This window comes from Rhipicephalus microplus, chromosome X (genome assembly GCF_043290135.1).
Source record: "Rhipicephalus microplus isolate Deutch F79 chromosome X, USDA_Rmic, whole genome shotgun sequence".
Taxonomy (NCBI): Eukaryota; Metazoa; Arthropoda; class Arachnida; order Ixodida; family Ixodidae; genus Rhipicephalus; species Rhipicephalus microplus.
This window is the reverse complement of record NC_134710.1, coordinates 264,084,161-264,094,089: the sequence shown is the minus strand read 5'-3', so window position 1 is coordinate 264,094,089 and position 9,929 is coordinate 264,084,161. Positions and strand designations below refer to the sequence as shown.

General features: G+C 47.8%; 1 long non-coding RNA gene across 1 annotated transcript; it reads right to left on the bottom strand.

The window, feature by feature from the left end:
- Positions 1–247: 247 nt before the first annotated feature.
- On the bottom strand, positions 248–9,625 carry LOC119161549 (uncharacterized). Its single transcript, XR_005108475.2, has 2 exons — positions 9,468–9,625; positions 248–1,193 (listed from the first exon to the last, which is right to left on the bottom strand). It is a non-coding gene; the product is annotated as an uncharacterized LOC119161549 (long non-coding RNA).
- Positions 9,626–9,929: the final 304 nt, after the last annotated feature.

Below are 9,929 nucleotides of genomic sequence, written 5' to 3'. Positions count from 1 at the left end.
AATGTCTAAATCATCATCGATCTCTTCAAAAATCGATTTAATCGATTATCTATATCATCAAAAATGAAATATAAATCTAATTGATCGATTGCACTGTATATATCCATGACAAATGTTATTAGCTTTATACGTACCACTGTCATTTTCATTGCAGCACAGTCAGCTTCAGCAGATTTTACGAGCGATATTGCGAATTCACTCGCACACGCCCACGAACCCACACATATTCACCGTACAAACAAGTGAGAACTTTTCTAGGTTTATTTTTATTTTATTTCGAGAAATGTACAAAAAGAAGAGGGCGCACCGCCTCTATCTTCTGCTTTCTCTCTTTTTATGTTTTTTGTATTTTTTGTAGTCAGCTGTGTATAAAAGAGCTGAATGCTTTTATTACATAAATATATAGCATATAGGATAAGTGGGCGCTCCGCGCATTTTTGTTTCACTTTTTTTTTATCTCTTAGGAATCAACTCTGACTGGCGCTTGCACCGCTCCGCAACTCCCGCGCGCTGCCTTTAGCTTCGTTGTTATTCAACCCCCTCTCCTGCCGAGTCAACCCTTCCGGTGTCTTGGATTGTTTCGCTTTACTGCGGAAAGTACTGAAATGGTAGCTGGCCCTTCACTTGCTGTAGTCAACAGTGCCAATTTTGGCCAGCATGCAAAAGGAATAACGTCTTCATACAGGTGAATCAATCGTGGGGCGAGGGCTGGCCAGTTTCGGTCGTGCAGGTTCCGCTTTGGAACACGCGAAGGTAGGAATGGTGTCTATGCGGGCATAATCGCAGTGCCCGTCTCGTATCTTCCTTGAACAGGGGTTGCTCCCGTTGGAATCTCGGTGGACCCGTCAGGGCATCCCTTCACCGGTGCAATGCTTCAGGTAAAGCAAGGCGGAGAGTTTTCAGGTGACCAGGAAAGACCGAACGGCAGGACCCGCGGCGGTCTCGGTGATCGATCGAGGCGGTTGCCGGCGGGGGTCTACGCAGCGGCAGTGAGCGGCAGAGGCGGTGAGCTTTGCCCGCGGTGGGCGGCTACGAGCTGGCGCCATCCTGCGGCACTGCGTCGGCCGGGGCGGCACTCTCACCGCCAGCCGGAGCCGGCGCCGCCTCTGGCACCTCGGCGGCAGCTGCCTCGGCCTTGGGCTCGGCCTCGTTCTTCACCTCGCCGGTCTCATTGCAGCACTCGGGCTTGCCTTCTGCGAAGAGAAAATAACGTCGTGAGGAAAAAAAAAAGGCTTGCGAATATCGATTACTGTTGCACCACTACTCGCCTCGCTGAAGTACAATGCCTATCTCTCGTTATTGTCTGCAAACAAGGCTGCATCATCTCTTTGTTTACTCTCCTACTCACGAGACATTCAACGGCTGCACAATCGTGCGGGACAGGGGGTCCCTTACGTAAGACAACAATGCATTGCGTTGCGCGCCACCGTGCCGCGTTCTTGCAGGTTCTCTGCGTGCCCTGATGATGCGAACAGGATGCCCCGAAATGCGATGAAGTTGAAGCACTTTCCCCACAGGTGTGCATGCTGGGCCATTAGTATCAATACGTACATGTATAGCATGTAATCTTATAAAGTATACCAGCTTTTCGGATTTCGCAAGTTACATTGTGTGCGTTGTGGGCATAATCACCGACTAAATCTCCAGCTGTCTGTAAAAATGGTACAAAAAGCAAGCAACCTTGACGTAGCCCGCCGCACTCGGCAATACAGCAGGCGAATTGCTGCGCTCCCGCACATTCAGTCATTCTTGTCATGAAAACACCGCTGTACAGGGCGCTATACCTGTACGAGGCAGAGGTATAGCGCGGAGTTGCATGCGTCTCACTATGACACGGAGAATCGCTCTACGGAGCTCTATCTTGCAGTGACTCGGTCTTACGGGGCGAAACTTCGCTTTATAATTGGCGTGAACCTTGTTTAGTTGCTCCATACCACAATCCAACGAGCGTAGAATTGGTGCATCACACTTGGATAAGAAAATAACAAGTTTCTTTAAACTTAGATGCACAGTCCCGAGACTGTTTTTCAAATAGAAGTATTGAACAGCAGTAAAAAATAGTGAAGTTTTTAAAAGCAGTTTGTAACTGCTAGGGTGGGGCATCAACATTAGTTGGGCCGTTGTCACTGATGGCTGTCACAGTGATGTGACTAAAAAAAAAAGAAGGGACGCAACGAAAAGAAAATAAGGTTGTGAACTATAGTTAAAAGTGATATTCGTGCTGTCAAAGCTTCACCACACCACATTCCTGTTCGTATATGTTGTAAAGCTTACAGCTACGTCAAGGGCAACGTACTTGGAAAAGCGGAAGAATGTAATGTCGCCAGAAGGTTAGCGCCACCGATGCTCTACATATATCTGCGCGAGCTGCTCGTCGCAGGCGTGCGTGAACGTGACAACTACTGTGCAGGTTTTTTTTTCTTTTTCATTTGCGCCTTCCCGCGCATGAGCGCGTTGAAACTCGGAGCGCGTGAAAGTCATTGGCACCTGGACGCGCGACAGAAAAACTGGAGGGAGCAACGACGAGACGAGAGGGTTGATGACCCCCCCCCCCTTTTTTTTTTTCATTCTTTTGATCGCAGGTGACGTTGCGTGCGCCACGCAATGAAAGATCACGTTTTTGCCCACCGCGGTCTCTTGCCGTGCGAAAGACGACGGTCGCGGAACGATTAGCGTCTGGGCCGCTGGCCTCGCGTTGCCGAAAGTCATCGTGTCCATTGAAAGACCGCCGTCGTGTGGAGGGGCGCGACTGTTCCATGGAAGGCGTGTGGATACGCGTACACCGCTGACGAGACCGAGTCGTCGAAGACGGCTTCCCCTCCCCTTTGCAGCTACCTCGTCTTTCCACGTCATTTGCGGGTGCAACCGGACCAGGCAAGGACCCTTTGTGCTCTCAGACCGTTCACCGTGACGGATCGCCGCCGACCACACTTGAGTAACTTTCAGCCTGGTACTTGTCTTTTTTTCAAACCTATGCAGGACGCCTCCAGGACGTCTGGCACCAACTGCCCCGCTCTCTTCTCTCTCTTTCTCTCTCCCTGTCTGGTTCACCTCCTCTTGGAAGTCCCTGCAAAGCATCATTTCATGGCGCGTCCGTGAAAAATTGCATTGTTCCTCTTATTTTTTTTTTTTTCGGTGCCATCGGTCGCCTCTCCTGTTGCCGAAATGCCAATTTTCTTCTTCACTGAGGAGAGGTACGAAAATTGAGGGAGAAAAGTGTGGTGTTCGTTGACCGTCTGGATGCCTGCACCAGACGGCAGTAACCTGGAGTCTTGCACGAAGAAGGTCGTCGTTCTCACGTCCCCTCGGACGTGTTGACCGGGAGCGATGGCCATCGTGTAATGATTGTGCAGGAGCGGCTTTTAATCTTGTTCGCTGGCAGAATAGGCTGACTGTATGCGGTTGCTACTTACTGAATCGCAGTATGCAAGATGAATGCCACTAGTGGAAATGCGCAATGGAGGAAGATATGAGGCCGCGAAAAATATATACCCCTTCTATATGGAAGTGAATATGTGTATACCTGCAGACAACAACGTGCTACTGACAAATTTTCAAGCAACAACGCATTATTAAAGATTAGTTAGCGACTTCATATGAAAGCGGGACCATGAAGGTACGCTGATTTGTACGTATTATGTCTGCTCATTTAGTCACGTAAATTTACACAAGTGTACTGAACGTAACACGATTGTCGGTAGAAGAGGTGCTCCTATAGTTTGCTGCTGTTTGCGTTTTCATTCAAATGTCACGGAGAGTGCATTTCGTATTAGAACTGCGCTAATAATTTTCTCGTTAATGTGTGTGCGTGACGGGCTAGAATGAGTAAAACGATCTGAGAGCCTGACGACAATGTCTTATTACGCCTTAAAAGTGCTTTTGTATAAGTATACATTAAGCATTCTGAACGTTATGAAGCTAAGCAATAGGAAATGCGTCATCAGGTATATATATATATATATATATATATATATATATATATATATATATATATATATATAGAAGAACGTACAAGGGGTGCCGCCGATAACATGCCGTCTTCGCTGATTGGAGGAGTGAAAGAGAGCCAACGTAAGTGACCACCCCCCTCCCTTCTCTCGCATTTGTGCACTGGCCGCCTATAAATGGATAAGAGAAACAGGCAAAAATTACGGCAGGCGCTTTTGCAGTAGCGAGATAAACATTGCTATTTCTTCCTTCCAGTGAAGTAAGGAGAGGGCAGCCTGTGCGTGCCGCACCACACGCTGGGCGCGGCATGCAGTTCGGTGGCGCCGCCTGCTGCGCCGCTCGGACTTGGAGGAATGCCACCGACCGACAGTGCAATTTCAGCCTGCCCGAGGAATGCGCGCACTACACTCAGAGTCAGCGAGGCGTTGCGCGCATCGCGAGACAGCGCCAGAAGAGGGCACCGCATATTTCCAGTTTTCATTGCCACTTCCAGCCGCCCCTGTAATGGCGTGCGACGACTAGAGTACGAATTCAACTGCGAGCTTCAACCGCGTGTCATTTCAACCACGTGCCAATGGCTAAACAATGGTGGCTAGTGTCGGATAACTACTGGCAACATTGGCTATCCGTCTTTCAAACAGTGACACTCTACTATTTCAATCTCAATCCAATAGTTGAGCTGTCTACCAAATATCAATGCGAAAGATAAAGCGCACTTGAAGGTTGAAAGAAGTTTTATTAGAAGGACACTGTCGTGCTGTATAGGGTAAAATTATCTATATTATTGTCGGAATTCGATTGCCTGTGTAATGCAGAAATCTAAAGGTATCGGATAAATTTCTGGGGCCGAAAATCACCACCACCAGGTTATCCTCTGTTAGAACTGTCACCTGTTCGTCTTATTTTGTCAACAGCGTGACATTTGCACTTGCTATTTGTAGTAGTATAAAAAAGAGGGGGGGGGGTGTAAGTCGATTAAAAAATTGGCCCCGTATCTGCATGCTAAAATGCCAATGTCGCCGAAAGACGATGGTCTTGCATCTGGAGAGATTGAACAAAACGTTTATTTATTGTTCTGCGCAAAAAAAAAAAATGGGTCAATGACATTCTGGAGGCGCTGAGTTAGAGTGTCTCGAGCGTGCAGCGGAGGCGAACGAGCACACCTAGTCACGCCACACGTGAGACATGAGGGCTATTCCGCAGTTATCTTAGAAAACAAAGCGCGCGGCGTGCGCGCCCGTCTAGGAGATGATAAGGAGTAGAACGTAAGGTGACGGGTAGGTGCCACTACCGTGCCGTCTTAGCATAGCGTTGGAAACACTTGCCTTTTCGTGCAAGCGTTGCATGGTCAGCGCAGCGAGATAAGCACCACGGTCCTTAGAATTACTTATGCATGCCTTTTCTTGTAAAAGACACACATGCGGAATATTGACCTATTGTTATGGTGCCTTAGATATGCGCAATAATTGCTTTTTAACTCACAAGCGCACCAGTATGAACGCTGATCCTTGAGTAACATTGGTGAGTGCGGCGTATGGGGTCGGCCGTTCGAGGTATCGCCTAGTGACATTTAGGGTACTGTTAAGGGTGGACAAACAGACAGACAGATCAAAACTTTAGCGCCGAAGGTCCCCAAGAAAGACTATAATCTTTAAAAAAAGATTCCACTTGTCTTTATACTTCTCCGCTTTTCCCCACTCTCTACATTTTCTTTTTCTCTATGTTAACCTGTTTTTACGATGCATTTCACTAGAGTAGGCTCTCAGCTGCAAGGAACATATCACTATTTTGAGACTTAGAAAGTGCGAAAAACAGTCGCGCAAATTATTACTAAGTGTGTCGTACAACATTGTTTTTGTTCGGCTCTTGTGTATACTTCGCTACTTTTTTCTCTCTATTATTTTTGTAGTTTTTGCTCTTGTCTATGCTTTAGTTACTTTTCTCCCAGTCTTGTTTGTTGCTTTATTGGTGCAGTCGAAAGAAATTACTTCGAGACCGCAGTTGACAGTCACCGGCACGCAAGAAAAAAAAAGTCAAATGAGTAGTTTTAACTGTGATTAACGCAGAATTATTGCAAGCTCCGTCACGCAGCTCGCAATGAAGAATTGACCACGTATTTAGTGTCACAACGTAGCGAACGGTTTACTAGGTGAATGGCTGTCTCATCTGGGAGTACTGCGGCCCTGTCTTTCATCCACACGGCCTCCGCTTTCTTTTTGTCTACGGTAGGAGGAGTCTCTTTAGATGGCGCAGCAACAATGTGTTTCGGGGGGGGGGGGGGGGGAGGAATCGGTCGAGAGGGTTGCTCTGAGGACTCCCACGAAAAGAAGAAGGGTCGGCTCAGAGAGGCGGTTCTTTCCCGCGTAACTCTTCCATTACGTGGCAGCCGGAAGAGAAGACTGGGCGACGTCTGGGTGGCGGCCCTTCAGGAAGGCGCTGCCGAAACGAGGCCGAAACGCGCGCCTCTCTTCAGAGGAGAGGATTCACGGTGCGTCACTGTCCCGAGGCGGAAATGCCGCGCCGAGAGAGAACGAAAGGCGGTGCATTTTCTGCGAGTGATGCAAGCGGCCAGTGTAGCGTGTCCAGGCGTCCTTGTAAGCGGCGAGGAGGAAGAGAGCGGAGCAGTCTTGCCCCACCATTGGCGGATGCAAGGCGTCTGGCATCCCCGTGTCCTCGCCCCTTTATTCCCATGTCACGCGGCGCGCCGGCGGAACGCGGGAAACGCGCAAGGGTCACGTCAGCGCGAGCGTGGCAAACTTTCCAGCGCGATAGTGGAACGAGCACCCGGCACGAGCTTCTGCTGTGGGCCGCAACTTCGGCGGCGCAGGGGCCCACCTGGCCAGCTGCATTCGCAAGTCAACGATCCGGTAGTGGAAAAGAACCACCGCCATGACACGATAGAGGAACCGTGTGTGGGCAGGCAGCCGTCAGAGATGGGTGATGTTCCCTTGAGACCGTAGAGGGAGTGAGGACGCAAGTTAGAATCTGGCTGCTTTTTCGTGGTTAGTCAAACGACCACCACGTGTTTTCTTCGTCCATAGTTTTCCTCTTTCCTACGTGATCACATACATCAGAAGTTAAAAGGCTTCTCGTAAACAGCTCTCTATATGTGCAAGTCTGATGCCGAAAAGGGAACCATCAGGACGACGTAGAAGTACCCCTGTGGCACAGTTGCATAGCAGTCGAGATACTTATACTTTTTCTCTCTCTCTCTCTCTCTCTCTCTGTAGCTTGTAGAGAGTGTGGTTAACTTTGCTCCTTTCACACTCACACTCAATCGCACAATTGGCCTCTGGAGATCCGTTAATCATCAACCTGGCTAAACGGATATTGCGCAGCGAGCAGGTCATTTGTCCTCTTATGTATTGTGAAACACAACAAGCGAGCTCATCCCTGACAAAGTTAGGGCTATTGTAGCGATTGACCGAACATTTCAGCTTCCCCTTAGGCGTTTCCCCACCAATGGTTGCGGCGCTTTCTCCTGCTCTTGTACTCGGTGGCATGTGAAAGGCGGCTTCGCCACCGAGTGAGTTGCTGTGTGGCAAAGCAGACGTCAAATACTCAGTTACTGAAAAAATATTCAAATGAAGTCCTTCTTGGCCTGTAAATTCACTTAGAGCGAGTATGTTCAGAATATTACAAATAGATTTTGAGGTAAGTAGCCCGATTCATTCTCAATTATAACATACGCAAAGATCTCCCAATTCCAAGTAGGTTAGGGTATAATTCGTTTTTTTTTTTTTTGGAATTATCTGTTCATGCTTGTTTTCAAGTATGTTTATACGTAAAGCCGCAATTTACAGCTGCTTTTAGCGATTCGAAATTTCTTCCGATTCCATACGAGCAACTGCCGTATGTCAAGAACACGTTGACTTCAACCAATAGTGGATAGCGGTCACTTAACCATGTCTCACCAGTAGTAGAATATTTTGAGATTGAAGTGTTTTCCATTACGGCTTCGCTCGTAATGATATCGTGGTTGTGCGGCGTAAAATACCCCAAGAAATATTAAGTAATATTGGAATGATTTTGCACCTAGTTTACAAGTTTTCATCAATATTTACCAAACGCACGTATGACTTCAGACGCATCGCGAATGTGTGGACCATTGTTTCTTTTTTAAAGGAACCTAAATACTTTTGTTATACTATTCTTTTTCTGACATTTCGAGAATGTTCTCTAGAAACCAACGAGGTTCGTCCATCTAGACAAAAATTTAAAGCATTCTTTAGTTCGTATAGCACGTTGCAGTTAGTGTTTATTTTTAATGCGTGGTTAACTAGCAAAACTGGGTTAGCTGCCTTCGCATTTAAGAGGTATTGTTGCATCATTCACGCAGTCCACCCAAAATCAAGAAACGACGAAGAAGCGTATGTGAAAATAAAATTTTACCCACACAGTGCGCTGTTAGGTTAAAAAAATTGACATGCTCGACACCGATAGATAGTATGGGTTAAACGTAGGAAATTATCTTCGATAAGATGTCTCTGCGAACACCACGTCAACATGTATGTCGAATCGAAAGAAAGCAAAGGTTAAAAGATGGAGGACAATGAAACAGAAGCAACCAGTTTACCAAGGTATTCTCGTCCAATCACATGGAAACTCCGCAGAGTAACATGGGGCACGCTTTGCTGAGCGACACACACACACATGCAAACACAAACACACAGAAAGATTAAAAACGAAACACGACAGAGAGTTCCTTGAACATACCTTTCGTTTTTTTTTTTTGGATTGTGGCTTAGCCGGTACTTCTAGATTGAAAGAAGGTATGCGTCCACAGCATCTGTTTAATTTACCGCTATGGCCGTTTTTTTCCAATTCCTATCCCTTCTTTTTTTTCCCTTGCAGTATTCTGATAAACGCAACATGCTGTGGAAGGCTTAAAAAACTTTGTTCTCCAAATCTCACCCTGATTTCGTTCTGAACTTTGAAATTCCCGCACTAACGGCCGAACTCTACGCATTTGATCACCGTGGTGCCCAAACCATGATATAGAGAGCACCCGCAAGACGTATTTCGTTATTGTCCGCAAAGGGAAAAAGTGCGGAGTTGTCACATGCTACTTCGGGAATGTATAGTGTTTGCATCGCGAGGAGTAACTGCTCGGCCATTCAGGTACTCCTGCGTGATGAAACAGTGCACCGGCGTTTTTACTTTACAAGAGAGCAAGCTGCGAGTCATGGGACTCAAAAGCTGATTCGCTCGCAGTTTCTCTCCGAAGAGAGTGGAAATATTGAGCTAGCCTCACCACTGCGTTGGTAATGAATGAATTGCTCCTCTCCCTAACTATGGACCCTTTGCTTTATGGACGTCTTTCCGCTAAACGATAAAGCACTGAACAATTTGCTAAACGCCGCATGCAGCTTCCATAATGGTTAAAGAAAGATGAAAAGCGAGTTAGTCTGCAGTAGAACTGTCCCGGTACAAAGTGGCGACGACCAGCACACTTTGTGCACGAGGCAGCGCGAAGCAAAGGTGTCAGGACAAGCCGAGGAATCGCTAGTGGCACGTACCGAGGCAGACGTCTCCGGAGCTGGACATATTCGCTGCTGATGGGGCGGGGTCCGAAAGTCCCGAGAGAAGAGCCGAAGGATCTCGATCCGAGGATGAAGCACTTGCACGCAGAGAAGCGTAATTTAACGGAGCTCTCGAGATACGCTCGCTTTTATAACGCTGGGCAAGTGCGTAAACGGAGAGGAAGAGGGAGTTGTGGAGAGCGCGAAGATGATCACGTGCGTCAAGGTCACGTGGTGTTTGGTACAAGCTTTACGTCACAGACGCGTATTTGGTCACGTGGGATACGAGCCTCCGCGGCGGCGGCGGCGGCGGCCTTTCCGGTCTCGGAATGCGGGCGCGATGGCGTGTCACGTTTTGATTCACGAACGGAGGAGAGGAGGCTCAGACCGCTTAGACGCGACGTAGAATGAAGAAAAAACTGTAGGACAAAAAACGTGTTGCGAGTCGGTGTGTGTGTG